The sequence below is a fragment of the Pleurodeles waltl genome, chromosome 2_1, assembly GCF_031143425.1.
Source record: "Pleurodeles waltl isolate 20211129_DDA chromosome 2_1, aPleWal1.hap1.20221129, whole genome shotgun sequence".
Lineage (NCBI taxonomy): Eukaryota > Metazoa > Chordata > Amphibia > Caudata > Salamandridae > Pleurodeles > Pleurodeles waltl.
The window spans coordinates 806,616,757-806,634,353 of NC_090438.1; the positions used below are offsets into that span (position 1 = coordinate 806,616,757).

The 17,597-nt window shown below is 42.0% G+C and overlaps 1 protein-coding gene across 4 annotated transcripts in view; it reads right to left on the reverse strand.

The window, feature by feature from the left end:
• Positions 1-17,597, reverse strand: part of DROSHA (drosha ribonuclease III) — a 608,989-nt gene that overhangs the window by 590,507 nt on the left and 885 nt on the right. The window lies entirely within an intron of this gene.

Genomic DNA, 17,597 nt, shown 5'->3' on the forward strand with positions numbered 1-17,597 from the left:
AACAAGCAAAGATCTGATTAAGTCTATGACACAAAATAGGCCATCATAAACCTACAATAGGCTTTCAAACTTCTTGGGGAAAAAATTTGATTTTGGTCACATTTTTTGCTTTCAGCAGCATGGAAAAAACTCCACAGAGAAGGGAAAGACATGGTGAGAGGTGCCCAAATCAAGCTGAACATTACGGGGCACCCAGAGGTATGAAAATTGAGGAAAAACAAACAATACACACAGAGTAATTTGGCATGGAAAAATAGTTATTTGATGCAAAATTGGCACTCACAAAGACCTGGTCCTAAATCATCTTCAAACAGGTGGAAACACTGAAGCATACATGTTTTAATTCTCATTTAAATGTAATGACGTATGGGCATGAAGTTAACGGTTTGACAGTGAACATTTAATTTACATCACTGTACAGTAAGCATTCATTTATTTTTCCTGATTGTTTTTCTATATCTGACCTTCATGAGGATGGCACAGATATAGTGAATCATTAGAAACACCTGTTTGCGATATGATGGCTTGTTTAAAACACTATTTCACTTGTTCATGTTGTGATCATGTTGGTGTGTACTTGTTTTTTCTTACAATTTAGATGTATACAAATGTTGCCAGGGTATTCAGAAATATGGAAACCTGCCCACAGAACGAGCAAGAATGGCCGTGCCAAGGGAGGATTGGCCACCTATGCAACTGTCAAACTAAATGGGAGCATTCTGCCACTGGTCTGATAACTGGAACCATGGGATGGTCATCAGGAGTGGGACTGCACAGCAAACTAACGTTTACATTGCTCCCGCAACAAAGGAAAAAAAAGGGGGTAGGTGGTCTCGATTGATGCAGATTGTAGGTGATTTAGTCGGGGAATATCCATGTGCCAATTATCTCACAAATGGAGACTTCAATACGAACCTGTTTCAGGACACAATGGAGGCTCTTGACGGTCCCGATCTCTGTAATCGCCAGTTTATTCCTGAACAATTGAGGCATCAGGGTTGTCCGCACTGCCCGTTGGGAGAGTACAAAGTAATGCACCTCAACAGCATGGGCTTTAAAGTTCTGAACAGCCGTTTACGCGATGATCCCGCCCCACAGTGGACAAGATCAGCTGGTCGATCCTGCTCCTATCTAGACTATGCCATGTGCAATACTGAACTGTTCCCCTTCATCGAAAAGTTTTTGATTTCTTCCCGGAGCGAGATTGACCATTGTCCACAAATTGTATCCATCAAATCTAGATTTCCTTTGCATGATATTATGCAGGCGGTGGGTGGTGGTGTCTGCTCCGAGTCACTGTGCATAAAATGGAATTCTTCTATTGTCAGCATAGTATTGACTGAATGTATTAACTTTTTTTTACTCTGAGGGATCGCGTTGTGTGTCCCTAATTAAGTTATGGGTCAAACTTTCTTGCCTTCTATGGTCAATGTTTTATAAACCTGCGTGTAATTGTGCCCCTCCCCGGTCTCTTGTTATCGCTAGGGAAACCAGGAATCTAAAGAAAGCGTGCAACAGACTAGCAATGGCAATTAGGAAAAGCCCTGATTTTGAGTGTCTATTTATAAAATACAAACAATTGAGGAAAGATTACAGGAAGGCTGTTTACGATGACCATCAGACCTATCTTAATCAGTTTTGGGCTAAACTGTTCTGTCTAAGACGTGTGCCTTGCTTATTGGGTCTTCAATTCCCACACAGGGAGTGAAGAAGTCCTTTCAACTATGTCTCCCTTTTATCATCTCGAGGGCTAAGCAATCTGGAGCCCCCGGTCCCAACGTTCTTCCACAGGCACTGTTCAAACAGGATCTCCTCTTTTGGGCCAATCATCTTGCCCATCTGTTTGAGCACTGCCTCCTGCCTTCACTAATTCCTGAGTCCTGGCGTGGTGCCATCCTTCATCCTCTATATAAAAGTGGTTCAATTTCAGACCCCACCAATTTTAGGATGATAGCCCTGCTTGACAATGAGGCCAAGTTCTATGCTAGTCTTTTGTTGCAAGATCTTAGTGCCTGGGCTGAATCAAATGCTTTAATTCCTATTGTCCAAACAGGGTTTTCTGCTGACTCTGGCACTTCGACAAATTTATTAGCACTTTCTATTCTGATTGACTGGGTGATTTCTGTCAGGCTTGACGTTGAATTGTTGTTTTGTTGATTTCAAGGTGGCATTTGACCGGATCACCCGGAGTACCCTGTGGGCTAAACTACAAAACTGGGGCATTCCTCCAGTGGTCCTGGGTGCTATTAGGGAACTCCTTCCACGCGTGATTTGAAATAGGGCTGTGTGTTTGCTCCCCTTCTTTTTAATCTGTTCATTGCAGACATGTCAACGTCTCTCAACACTGTTAATTCTTATCCCCCTAAGACTGGTGGCCTTAGGCTTAGCCATCTGCTTTACGCCGATGATCTTGCATTATTCAGTTACACTAAGTCTGGCCTTCAACGGCTGGTTAACCAACTTGCATCTTATACTTCCGTGAATCAACTGGAAGTTAATCTGGTTAAAACCAAAGTGGTCTCCATTGGAAGGAAAAAACATTCGGGCTCTAGTTGGTATTAGAGAAGCTGTAAACTTGTTTCCGACAAGTCTTAAAAATATTTAGGGGTGCACTTCGATTCTAGGGGCAGTTTTGTTAAACATAAGAAGGAGACTAAACTCAAAGCTGTAGCATTGCGGGTGGCCTTCTCTAAATTATCCAAAATTTTAAAGGGGCCAACCCTTCTTCCCCTAATGAAAGTTATGAGAGCAAAGATTATGCCTTCACTGGCCTACGGTCAAGAAATTTTCTTGGGCAAAGGCTCATGCCTAATAAATAGGCTGGTCAATAAATTCTACAAGAGTGTCTTCCATGTCCTGCAACTTGCTTCACCCACGCAGGTACGGTTGGAATTCGGGCTTCCGGTTCTGGCGGCAGTTGGTGCCGGTGCTTTTTTGAAGCTCTATCATAAGCTGCGCCGGGCCAAGGATGGTTGTTTGGAGGCAGTTTTGAGGCAAGATATCAGTGAGTCAAAATCGAAGGGATCTTACTCCCATTTTTTGGTAGAATGCAAATGGCGACTGGGTGCCGACGATCTTTGGGGAAGTAATCCCCCCCTATTCCCTGTTTAAATGTAAAAAGGTTCATTCAACTGTATTCGTATCACTCAGATCGCTCCCACCTTGCTCAAAGGAAGCATGCCTGGTTAGTAATTAAATCCTTTAAGCCAGGTACACCTTCTAGTTTTCTTTCCTTTTCTTATGGGTTTCAGTTGAAAAAGGCCTTTATGGCCATAAGGAGCAGAGATTTGGGTTTTTTGAAACATCTACCTCAATGGCAGTTATCTCCCAAGGAAGACGTGACATGTAGAGGCTGTAGCAATGCGGACAAAACTACTGATCATGTGGTTTGTCTGTGCCCAGCTTTACTAAAGGGGTGTAGATTTCTGCTTCTGAGCAAATGGAACGAACTAGGAACTCACTCCTGTCGAAAAGCTATCATCCAGTCTCTGGACCCAGCGAATTCACTGCTAAGTGTGTTAATGATTACATTTATTAAAATTGCAGAATCTAAAGTCAGTGGCATTGCAAGCGATGGATAAGCATAATTGAAATGTTTTCCCGCTCTTGCCATACTGCCCATTATTGGTTAGGTTGTGGAGTTCCAACGGCATATGTTGGTATTTATTGTAACCATTATTTAATGCACTACACACTTTTGCACCTCACGTATTTCGTTTTGTCATGTATTATGTGGGGTTCTGGGCATGGTGTTTCGTTCTATTTTTATATTCCAGGATTGTTTTATACTCTTAGGCAGGAATGTCTCTTTTATAATATGTCATGTGTGTCCAAATCACTGTGTGTTTGTAGCATGAATTCAACTTTTTATTGTACTTGCATTTTTTGATTGTCTCTTTTCCTTCTTGTTTAATTGTATTGGATTTTATTATCTGTACAATAAAATTATTCATGTATTCATATAAATTTTTTCACTCTCACGCCCCCTTTCTCTCCCACTGACTGGGTATACAAAGGACTACTTTTTAACCTTTGATTGAGCCACAAATAAGGGCTCATACTAAGTCATGGCTTGTAGTCTACCAAGGTTTAGATTATGCCACCTATTTGATAACACTGGATTTGGAGCATACTAGTGCCCTATTTGCATAACTTCTTTGATTATTCACAGGCTGTGAACATGCAGGGACTCATGAAAGAGACCTCTTTAGGCTACCTTTTTGATTATGATGCTCTGTGTAATTCATAGGTAAATAAGTTCACTATACTGTGCCTCACTTCCCATGGCTGACATAATTGTCAGCATGTACTTAGCACTGTACCAATGGCTAGGCATTTATATTTTCTTACTATATAAAATCTGCAAGGTCAGAGTCAAAGCCATTTGGGTGCACAAGTTTGAGTTACAAGTGCAAGAGTTGGCTTATTTACGACATGAAATTTTTTTGTGAGTGCAAATCTACTCACAGGGGTTTGACTCAGGGACGTGGCGGTAGTTTCTGGCCTCGATTGCCTTGTGAGTTTGTACACACAAACAGTCATGCTTATGGCTAATGCTGGACTTTACTCCGGCATTAGCCATGCTTGTAACTAGAGAAAAACTTTACAGAATGACAGATACCTATCCTTAAAAGATGAGGAGCAGGGAAATGCAGTTCTGATGGAATAAAAACATTTTTAACAAGTGCATTTCCACCTACGGAGCAGATTTCCAAACAAACAAAAATGGATTTGTGATTTCCAATTTTTCATGAGCAAATAAACATTTGCTACAAGCATGCCAACAAGCCTACTGTTGCTGTGTATGTTTCAATTTTCCTGCAAAGCTAACCAGTCTGTAGTTGAAGTATATGAGAGACCCCGCAGACCAAGTACCCATTTTGTCAGATGGCATGCCAGCCTCCACTGAGACATAAGCTTGCAATTTAAGCTCCAATACAACTGAATTGCATCTGAAACTCCTGCAAGACATATGGCTCACTCTGCCCAATGCTTACAAGACTAAGATAAAACCCGCTACCTGAAGACTTCATGTTTTCGCATTTAAGCCTGAAATGTCGAAGATCTAATTAACAGCATTACACACAGCAGACCTTGCCCAAAAGGTGCATTATTTTTTACGTCCCATGTGCCATACATGACTTTCCTATTAATATATTTTACGGCAAAATGCTTCTATCTTACACATAAGAACTAAAACATTGCTTGAACGATTTCTGTTAAAGATGCACCATATTTGAACTGGACAATATTCTCTCTCTCTATATATGTATTTTTATGAATGATTGAGAGTCCAAAAACTGAAATTCTGACTATCAGAGTAGTATTAACCCAACATGACAGACATTCATTAGTGTCATTTACAGGAGGTGAGGGACAAGTAATTTCCCTTAGAAAACAAAAACCTGTGCATGTTTACCCAAGTTCAGTTGCCAAAGAAAATGAAGCTTCTCTGGAGCAATCGAGGCTCTATGTAGCAGAAACGAGTTAGGTCTCCTTTTGGTATTAAGTAAATTTATACTGAATGCAGCTGATTTGCGGGCAGGCACTTTGTTCCACTGTGAACCAAGACTGCTTGTGACAAGACGGGAAAGAGGATCCCGATCGCCAAGCAGCCTTCCCAATCTTGATTCAAGCTAGCATTCTGCCTGCACATTTATAGAAATGTGATTTAACCATCTTAAAAAAATGTTTTGTGGGTTGAGCTACATGATGTGTTTAACCACTGTAAATGAAACGCTGGTAAGCAAAAAAAAAATAAAAAAAAATATGCACACAACTTCCATAACTAAATATTTTACAGATCTGATCCAATGACTCGGTTGGGCAAGTTTTAAAATAATACATGACCAGGCCCACTAAAAAAAAATTAAAAATGTTTCTTTTATTAAAATAGAGAGGCAGAAACGGAAATCCACCACTCTGCTATAAAACCCAAGAACAGATTTCAGAAGGTGAAGGCAACTGTTTAAAAAAAAAAAAATGCATATCAAAACTAGTTGCAGGTGTTCAAATCTAATCGACAGATTTCTACAAGTGTGGATAATGGTCGAATAGAAATGAAGCTGAAGCGAGTCTTACTTTTCCGGATGTGGCCCATGTATCAGATTTAAACATACAAAATAATCATTAAAGGGACAACGATGTAGCACTGTTTGAACACATTAACTGTGCAAACATGTTATGAAAGGTTACCATTTTGGGTCATTTGAGTCCTTATCAGAATTATAGTGTAATAAAACGTAATTCCTAGTAAGGAACATCATAATCGCAATATTTTGCCACAGTCTGGTAAAGATATACACTAACAGAAGCAGTGGAAAAGTCAGCATATACAATATAGATTTTACATGTAATTCTTACATTAGAGCAAGTTTCTACTTTTTCCGGTAAAGCAAGGTAGCTATCTGTGCCAAAATGATACAGTCTGAAATCTGTCTCCTCGCAAGGAATAAGATGATTTCTGTTAGTGCAGTTATTTTAATACCGCAGAATGTACTTAGCAAAACCTCTTACCACTTAATCTCAAATGCCAACAATCTTTAACTATGTGGAAAATGTGAGGGCCCCTACTTCCCTATTAATATCTCAGGGCTTCCCTTCCAGGACAACAGCATAGTTGTGAGCACCTTCTCTAGAGCAATATAATAGGCTCAAAACACATTTGTTTTTGTATTCCATAATATTGCCACAAGGAACAGTGTCTAAAATCATTACATAACGTATTAAATATTTTTTTTCCAAATACATCTTTTAGAAGCATACAATGACACTAAGGGGTGACTGCATGTATACTAAGTACATTGGCAGCAGATTTAGTGCGACTTAAATGCTACAACCTTCAGCTGTTTAGCTTGTAAATCGATACAATAAAAAAGGCACAGTCCTCTTCTATGTCTATTGCTTGACTACTTTTTAAGTTCCAGATGGAGAATTTGTCGGAATAATGTCAATCATTAGAAAAATAAAAGCACTGTGCAAAAAAGGAAAATATAAATCCTGCATACTAAAAGCTTTTTTGAATCCAAATTACACAAAAAGAATTAATGCTTCTCGAATGCAGTCACAAACTCAACAAATATGCATTTCAACTGTCAATTGTCCCCACTCAGGCACGTGAATAGAGCTTGTTGACATGTGGATGTTTGAAGCAAGGCCTTTGTAACTGTTCTAAATAAGGGAAGGCATAAAGGATATGCAGTGCTGAATCCGTGCAATAAATGCAGTTTACATCTTTTGTCAGCTTCTATTATAATCCACGGAGGAGATTGATCTTTGCAGAGAAAAATGCCTAAAAAATAGTGGAGTAGCTTGAGTTGTAAAGGTTGCTGCTAGTATTCTTGCTCTGCACGCCTTTGTAAATACGTTTATGAAAGTCCAAGTGAGGAAGTGTTTGCTAAAAATGATTAAGTCCATCCTCCAGGATAAGTTTTTACAAATGTTTTTGCGTTTTTAAATGCTTGACTTAGTCTGCAATCTTATGCTTCTTCTAAATTGAGTGTTTTTTATGCCTTGTAAAAGGGACAAACCATTGATTTTGGGAAAAAGAAGCAAGACGCCCCAGGGGGAGGAGGAAGGACGGGAAAAAGAAGCAAGACGCCCCAGGGGGAGGAGGAAGGACGGGAAAAAGAAGCAAGACGCCCCAGGTGGAGGAGGAAGGACGGGAAAAAGAAGCAAGACGCCCCAGGTGGAGGAGGAAGGATGGGAAAAAGAAGCAAGACGCCCCAGGGGGAGGAGGAAGGATGGGAAAAAGAAGCAAGACGCCCCAGGGGGAGGAGGAAGGACGGGAAAAAGAAGCAAGAAGCCCAGGGAGAGGAGGAAGGACGGGAAAAAGAAGCAAGACGCCCAGGGAGAGGAGGAAGGACGGGAAAAAGAAGCAAGACGCCCAGGGAGAGGAGGAAGGACGGGAAAAAGAAGCAAGACGCCCAGGGAGAGGAGGAAGGACGGGAAAAAGAAGCAAGACGCCCAGGGAGAGGAGGAAGGATGGGAAAAAGAAGCAAGACGCCCGGGGGACGGACGGGAAAAAGAAGCAAGACGCCCGGGGGACGGACGGGAAAAAGAAGCAAGACGCCCGGGGGACGGACGGGAAAAAGAAGCAAGACGCCTGGGGGACGGGAAAAAGAAGCAAGACGCCTGGGGGACGGGAAAAAGAAGCAAGACGCCTGGGGGACGGGAAAAAGAAGCAAGACGCCTGGGGGACGGGAAAAAGAAGCAAGACGCCTGGGGGACGGGAAAAAGAAGCAAGACGCCTGGGGGACGGGAAAAAGAAGCAAGACGCCTGGGGGACGGGAAAAAGAAGCAAGACGCCTAGGGGTGGGGGGGGGGAGAATCAGGAGGGACAGAAAAAGAAGCAAGATGGAGGGAGAGACGGAAAAAGAAGCAAGATGGAGTGAGGGACCGAAAAAGAAGCAAGACAACCTTGGGAAAAAGCAGCAAGATGACTGTGGGGGCACAGAAAAAAGAAGCAAGTCAGGTCAGGGGAGGGAAAAGACATAAGACTCCCAGGGGTGAAGTGAGAGGGAAAGAAGCAAGACAGGTGGTGGGAGTGGGATGTTTGCCGGCACAGCAAAACAGCCGGGGGCGAGGGTGGGAGGGATAGGTAGCAAAACGGCTGAAGGGGGGGGGGGGAAGCAATATGGCTGGGGGGTGAGGGTGGGAGAGAAAAAGGGGCAAGACGGAGGAAGGGACGGAAAAAGAAGCAAGACAGAGGGAGGGACGGAAAAAGAAGCAAGACAACCTTGGGAAAAAGCAGCAGGATGACGGAGGGTGGGGGAGCAGAAGCAAGACAGGCATGGAGGCAGGAAAAAGAAGCAAGACGGCTCGGGGGAGGGAAAAGAAACTAGACTGCTGGGAGTGGGGCGAGGGGGAAAGAAGCAAGACAGGCAGGGTGGCAGGGGGAGAAGCAACACAGGCAGTGGGGGTTGGGCAGGTTGAAAGAAGCAAGACGGCCTTGGGGGAAGAAGCACGACGGCCGGAGGGCTGGTGGGAAGGACAAGATGCAAGACAGCCGGGGGGAGAACAAGATGGCGTGGTGGGTGTGAGGTAAACAAAACAGTGGGGGAGGGAAAAGAAGCAAGGAGATGGGGAGTGACGTGATGGAAAAGAAGCAAGATGGCCCGGAAAGGGGGGGGGGGGGGGGGAGAGTTAGGGAAAAGAAGTAAACAGGGAGAGGAGGGTGGGAGGAAAAAGAAGCAAGATGTCTGGGGAGGGAAAAGAAGCAAGACAGTCATAGGGGGAGAGCGTGAGGGGGAAAAAGGAGCAAGAAGCAAGACAGGGGGGGAACAAGACGGCGAGGGGAGAGAGTGGGGGGGGGGGAAACAAGAAAAGCAGCAGGATGGCCAGGGGGAGCAGGAAAAGAAACAAGACGGCTGGTTGGGGTGGGGGGGTTATAGCAAAACACTGGGGTGGAGAGGATGGGAGGAAAAAGCAGCAAGACTGGCCGGGGGGAGCGAGGTTATTAGATGCAAATTAGGTAGTGTTTAAGAGGCTGATGTGGGAATCAACCTGAAAACACAAGCATTCATATGAAGTGCTTGAACACAAAAACAACTAATTCCAAAAACAGGAACAGTGGAAGGACACAAGCATTTGGTCCATGCTCATGGAGAGCACCAAACACAAGAGGACATGAAGAAAGCATGCAGTGACAAACTGGTGCTAAGCAAACGAGAGTGATGCTGAAGCTATCCAATGGTAAGCTATGGGTAGGCTGTAAGGACAATGCATGTATAAACATAGGTCTCACACAGACAACGCATGCGCTGTCTAGACAAGATCTAAAAAGCACTATAACATGACCAGCACTGGCCGCGCAAAATAGTTTTTTTTTTTTTTTTTTTTTATTGCTCGTTGGGCAGGAACATGAAGGGAGGTAGCGTGTGGGCAACACAGACAATGGAGGGTGTAGGTGCAATATAGTGCCGTGACAACCAGCGTTGGACGTGTCATAGCACCCTTTTTTATTGCAGGGTGGGAGGCAACAGAAAGGAAGGGGGGGCAGGAGGTTACACAGAAGCAGGTGGGGTGCAGAAGGCAACAGATGGAGGGGGGTTCAAGGTGTGAGGGAGTGCAAGGTGAGAGAGAGGGGAGCAGGAGGTGAGAGGGGGAGGGCGACAGTTTGTCATAGATAGCAGAAGACAACGGAGTGAGTGTTAGCCTGAGGTGACATGAACAACAGAAGGTGGAAGGAGCTAGGAGAAAGCACATGGACAACAGAGGTTAGCGCTGGGAGCAAGGTGACGACAGCAAAGAGAGATGGGGGCTGGGAGACAGACAAGGTAGGTTGCGTGGATGAAGGAACATGGATGTGGGCAAGTAAACGAGGGAGACAGCTCAAAAAGATGCACTCTTGTACAGCTACAAACACAAAAAAAACAAAGAAGAAGTATGAAGACAAGTAACGTGTCCGTGCACCAGGGGATGGTCAAACACGAAGAGGAAGGAAGCCTACCAATCGTAAGCAACTGGCAGCCTCCGAGACCACTGTTAGAAAACAAAAGGCCTCAAAAGTGCCAGTGAATGCACTGTCTAGGCAAGACCTAAAGAACAGATCAATAACACATTTTTCAAATGTGGGACAAAGGATGTAAAGAAGGTGTTTGAGGTGTTAATGCATTAGCGAAGCAGGGCGAGTTCAGAGTTTTGACGATTAGGAAAGATGAAAATCTTTTCAATCTACCACGGAAGAAACAACTGAGAGATTACGAAGGGGCAGATTCAGAATTTTACCTTTGGATAACTTTGAAATGAGCTCACAACAAAGTCATACACCTTTGATGGGAGCACGTCTGGCTTAGAAAGTATTCCCTTGTAGATGCACTTTTCAGATGCAAATATGCATTTCACATGGTGTTATAAGTGTCCCACTCGATACTCCCCTACTAGTGCAACAATATAAATGGTGTTAGTGACTGCCCCCCCTTCCCCCCACCAAAGAACTGACTAAACCTACTACTGCTATTGGTAAAAAAAAAAATGTATTACAAGGCACGGAGGCTCCTATTATGCTTTCTTTCCTTGTATTTAATTCAATACCAGCCAAGAAAAACTACAACTCCCAGCTTGAGAACTACACAATAGGTCATAAAGGGTAAGCAGCCAATCAACATACAGTATCACTATAAATGACTTGACTGAGAGCAACAAGTCCTCTTTTCTTGCTGCTCGCAGTCAAGATAAGTACCATATTTTCTATATATATATATATATATATACACACACACACACACACACACACACACATACATACATATTGGTCGTTAATATTATGTGTAAAGTACTACTGCGTTGTTAATGTTATTGCAGTTTTTCTTTTTTCTATTTAGACGCAACATTCTAAGACGAACGCTGTCTTCTCACATTGCGCGATCCTCTAACCGTTGTTTCAACTGAAGCAGTGTTACTTGCCTATGCACATCGCGGCCATGAGGAGAAAAGTGCCTGCTCCTCTTCAGGTTTCCCTGTTTGCCTCGTTGCTTTGGGATCTTTCAAATGTGCAGCAGGATTACATTGTTTTCTCGGTTTGCCCTGGCGTATAATACACGACCCCTTCATTATTCAACACAAACGCTTCCAGTTTTTCGTGTCGGCTTGGAAATTTGACCCTTTCAATTCTGGTGGGGTTTTTCTTCAATTTTATAACCTTAACTCTTTGGTGCCCTCATCCTTTTAAAAAAATGGAAACACTTTCTGAGGAAGAAGCCCAGTTGTTAAACATCTGGATTCCTTTATTAAGGACTCTGTCCAAAAAGCTGTGTCAAATTCTATAACAGATTCTTCCCAAATCTTTTGAGGCTTCTTTTAAAAAAAGTATTAACCTTTGATACCTCTGGTACCAGTGCTAAAAAAAAAAAAAAACTTTAATAGATTGGCAGATAATTCAGGTTCAAATAATGACTCTCCATTTTTTTTCTGTTTCTGAACCGGGTACTTCCAGTAATCCTATTTTTCCTTTACATATCACTCAGTTGGGAGATACGGATGATGATGTGGGTGATTCTGATAAGGATAAGGATGATCCAGACATAATGATCTACTCAGGTCCTATGGAGAAGGGCGTAAAACTTATCTTTCTGAATTGGGAGTCTTCAAAGTCTTGTAATAATGAAACGATTTTGGATTTTTCAGGTCAACTGATGTTTGAACCTTTCGCTTATCCGTCACCCGAACTCCACCGAGTGTTCACCTTCTTAGCATGTTGCCTCTTATGTCTCTAATAAATTTAGGAAACTGTTGCACAAACTGTCACGCAATAGACTTATATCGGAATGTCCTAGACCATCTTGGTCTAATAATATCTCGACTACTCCGGTTATTGAGCCTAATAAGATAATGTTTTTTTTACCAAGTTTGGCAATGACCCCCAAAAAGTGGGGTAGATAGAGCCTAGACCAATTGCCAGGACAGATTGTTGGATCTTTCTGGTCCTCTAACAAGGATTTTAGATTTAGCTGAAGAAGCTAGTATGGAGGGAACCAAAGTTCTATCTAATTGGGCTCAGAGAGCGATTTCCGTATTAGGTAATGCCAATGTATCCCAAGTTAAGCAATTTAGCTTCAAAAGAGATGGATCAGGATGCTACAGCAAATATGTGGCCAGTTTTGCGTCCATTGACAAAGCTCAGACTTCTTTACAAAAAATCTTCAACACTTGTGTTTTTGGCAGGGCCGGCAAAGGAAGGAATCGCTTTTCCAGCCGATTTGGCCACAGAGGTGCGGTCAATCAGACCAGAGGCTCCTTTGGATCCCAGCAGGATTTCAAACCACAATTCTATCCACAGAGGAATCGATCTTTCAGACAACGTGGATACAGAGCCAGAGGGTTCAAAAATTCAGGTAAGAGATCTGTGTTCTGTCCAGTTGTTAATAGGAGGTCAGACCAGTTTGCTTCTACCGAATTGGTAAAAGATAACAGCAGATCCATGGGTTTTGCAAACTGTTTCTGGTTATTGTATAGAGCTCTATGCGACTCCGGTGCAGGAATTCCTACCAAAACCTCTCGTTTTCCAAAGGACAGGAAAGGCTTCTCACACAAGAGATTCAATCCCTACTTCACAAATAAGCTTTAGAAAAATGTTCCCCTTATCCATCAAGTTTCGTGAGTACCTTGTTTCTAATTCGAAAGAACAACAAAAAAAATGTGACCGGTGATAAATTTAAAGTTATTCAACAATTTTGTAGTATATCACCATTTCAAGATGGAAACTATTCTACATCTCAGGGCCTCGTTGTTAGAGAAAGATTGGATGGTCCGCCTAGACCTCCAAGATGCGTATCTCTCAATTCCAATCCATCCGTCTTTCAGGAAGTTCCTTCAATTTCAATGGAAGGACCAGTTTTATCATTACAAAAGACTTCCCTTTTGCCTGTCAAAAGCTCTGTGGTGCTTTACCAAGGTTCGTTCTGAAACCAGTTATAACTCACATGAGAACTCAGGGGGTCAGACTCTTGACTTATCTAGACTTTCTAATTTTATATCAAGACAAATTTATCCTGATAGAACAGCTAACAAGTTTTGTATCCCTCTTGCAGAGTCTGGGTGTTATCATCAACAAAGAAAAATTGGATCTCAACCCTTTTCGTCAGATAGAATTTCTAGGATTTCTAATAGATTCAGACAATTTGATTCTCCAGCTTCCAGTAAAGAAAATTTCTTATATAAGGAAAGAGATTCTCCATATTTTGAACCAGTCAGGGCTAACTCTCAGATTGTTAGTACACATAATAGGTCTTCTAGCTTCTTCTATCCAGGCTATTTTTCCCCAGTCCTCTTCATTACCAAGCTCTTCAACGTCTAAAAATCAAACATCTTCGCAAGGGTCACATTAGACCAAGACTTGCGTGTCGAACTCCAGTGGTGGCTAGATCACCTGGAAGCGTGGAACGGGAGAGCAATTTTCTCTACAGCACCAGATATTGTCTTTAGTTTGGGGCGCAAGATGTGGCCAGTTCTCGACTGGAGGAGTATGGTCAAAAGAGGAGTTACTGTTGCACATAAACTGTTTAGAGATTCTTGCAGGTTCCTTTGCGATCCGAACTTTTGCCAAAGACAAGGAAAGTTGTTCTATACTCCTTCGAATGGACAACCTATCAGCAGTTCGGTATATAAATCATTTTGGGGGAACAAAATCCAAACTATTTGTTGAATTAGCAAAGAGCCTTTGGGAATTCTGCCTCCAGAATCAGATATCTCTTCAAGCAGAATACCTTCCAGGAAACATGAACACAACAGCAGATTGGTGCTCCAGGTATCTTCAAGACTCCAGCGACTGGCGTCTTCATCCTTCAATTTTCAGAAATCTTTCTTCCAGATTCAGTGCCTTCTCAGTGGACCTTTTTGCTTCTCGCTTGAACACTCAGCTTCCTGTTTTTTTTTTTTTTTACAGTTGGAGACCAGATCCACAAGCTTTAGCTACCAATGCCTTTCTTCAAGACTGGTCCAACCAAACAAATTATGCCTTTCCTCCCTTCATTATGATATCCAGGGTTTTGGCTCAGATCAGACGCCAAGCTACAAAGGAATTTTTGATCACCCCATTCTGGCAGGATCAACCATGGTTCCAGTCAGTTCTGGAGTTGTCAATAGATTACTCAGTCCTTCTACCACAATTTCCTTCCCTACTTCAGGATCCACAGGGTGCTCCTCACAATGTAATCATCAATCAATCCCTATGGTTAGTAGCATGGATGGTTTCGGGTCTTCCTGGAGAACCCCAGGAATTTTGCCGGAGGCTGCAAGCTTCATGTGACAAGCCTGGGCTCCTGGAATATCCAAGGCTTACAAATCAGCCTGGAGAGTCTGGAATAACTGGTGTATGGACAGGGGTGCCAATACCTTTTCAGTGGATGTAATTTTAATTTTCAACTTTCTAGCTTCCGTAGCTTCTCAGAACAGAGCGTATAGAACGGTTAATAATTGTAGGTCAGCAATCTCAGCTGAACACACTTGAATCAATGACAAACCAGTTGGAGAACATCCATTAATATGCTGTTTTTTGAAGGGAGTAAGATTTTGTAAACCTCCTTTATCAAAGTATAGTTCTATGTGGGATGTTAATGTTATTTTATAATATTTTCTGAATGAACCAGCTAATTCCTCTTTGTCTTTGAAATATAGTTCTGCAAAATTAACTGTGCTTTTATGTTTAGTATCATTAAAACATATTTCAGATGTTAAAGCACTAGATGTCTCCTTGGTACAGTACACTGCTGCAGGTGTTTTCATTCAGATTTGAAGAAGAACAAAATTAAATGTAATGTCTGTATTCTATCCTTATTTCCCGGAACATTCAAAATTATGTGTAAGAAGTTGTTTGAGAGAGTATATTTCTAGAACAATGGTTCCCAACCTGTGGTCTACAAAGCCTTTTCAGGGAGTCCGCAACTGCTTAGAACATTAAAAAATATTAGCAAATATTGACAGATTAGGTCCCCAGCTTCCAGTAATGACTCAGACGGGGTCCCCAGATTCCAATGATGATTTAGTGGGGGTCCCTGGGTTCCATTAATGTTAAAGTGGGGGTCCACAGAAATCAAAAAGTTGGGAACCATTGTTCTAGAACAAAAGATTTGAGAAAGTCAACAGAACCTCAACTCCTCATCTCTTTTAGAACCTCGCATAACCATGTCTCTTCCACTACCCTAGCCCGTTGGGTGAAATGGATTATGAATTTGACAGGCACTGATATTTCTGTGTTTGGGGCGCATTCTACCAGAGGTGATATGGCATCCAAAGCCTTGTGGGCGGGACTGAGTTTAGCCGACATTCTCAAATCAGCCGATTGGACAAATGTTGCAACTTTTAGAACTTTTTTACTGTAAACCTATGTCTCATGTTGCCAGTTCTTTAGTTTCTATGCGTTGAACTAGCATAACACGAGCCTCCCTCCCTTGTAATAAAATTGAGATTTTCTTAGCTTTCAGTGAAAGAAAATCTTGATTTTATTAAAGACACTGAGGCGAATATTATCCTTCCACTTTCATTAACCCTCCCTTTGGTTTGTTAAGGTACAACGGTTACTCCTAACCAGATGTCTTAGGAAGGAACTTCACCCTTGCCTCAGTCATCCTGCGGGATCGGTTTCTTCTGCTCCGAAGTTCACGTATATGGAGGTGCACAAGGATGTTGCCATGTTCCCGGACTTCAGTGTCAAGACTTTTAAAGTTATCAGTTATTTGAAAAGCTTTTTTTACAGTTCTTTTGGCTTTTTCCATTCTGATGCTTATATTTACTTTATTTAGAGTTTATTAGCTGCTCAAGCAAGAAAAGAGGACTTGTTGCTCTCAGTCAAGTCATTTATAGTGATACTGTATGTTGATTAGCTGTTTACGCTTTATGACATTGAGCAGTTCGCCATCTGGAAAAGCTGGGAGTTGTAGTTTTTCTTGGCTGCTATTGAATTAAATGAAAGGAAAGAAAGCATAATACTTGCCTTTGTGTCTTTAATAAAAATCAAGACTTTCTTTCATTGAAAGCTAAGACAATCTCCATTAACTTCAAAACATTTCAGAATAACCACAAACGGGGCGTTTGCCAACTTAAACAGTTATATCCAGCCTAAAACACAAACATGCTCCCAAAAGGAGATTTGATCATATTACAATACCTCTACACATGCAGAATGTCTACATGGGCAAATTCACTAAATGGAGGCAAAAAGCACATAGCTGCTGGTTCTTTGAATCAATAAGAAAACTGGCCCTAGATAATAATACTAGTTGCCATTAAATGTGCAAACAGATTGGTTACCGTGGCCCAAAATGACAGACGAGAGTTGTCCATTATTTTCTACCCACTACAAAGCATTGCATCAATGTTTTTGTTTACAATGAAAGCTGTCAACGTTTCAACACGGGGTGGCGTCATAACTATGTGGTTCCTATGAAAAACAGGCGCCATTTGGAAGCGTACAACTTATCTTAAAAAAAATAAAAAAATAAAAATATCTAAACAAGAACCAGTAGCATTAAAATCCTGAAGTTAGTGGGCCTGTACTGTTACAGATGGGAATGCCAGAACCGATTGACACTTTGAAATGCAGGAAGTTATCTGGATTACATCATTCCATAAACGTAAGGTTAAAAAGAAAAAATAATAAGATTGGGGTGGGGGGGGGTAATACAAACGTCTGGTAAAAAGGGAACTTTTGCTCTTTCTGATTTTGTGCAAAAGGAAAATCTCTTTAGTTTATTCCTCTGTAGCATGCAAATATCATAGTGTGCCGAATCGATCTGATTATTTTTTTTCTGCGCTGGATATAAACTATGTACGATACGCCAAGACCAACATATAGAAACAGTGTATGTAAACGTCATCAGCAAACGAATCTCCATAGGTTTGCAACAGGTAGACGGGGCAAGCTTTTCTTTCAAACTGCAAACGTCATTGCAGCCTGTCAGATATGCGAAGTTGGTACATCCAGACGAAACCTTGGTTTTTCTTTAAGTTTGTCAATGGATGAGCCCCAATTGTTTTAGGTAACCAAAGGTACAATTTGGCTGTACAAAGAAACGGAATGTGTGAGTTGATACGCCACTAAATGTAAACATTTCTGCAACTAAAGTGGGTAGGGTGGTCTCTGTCATGGTATCACCATGAAT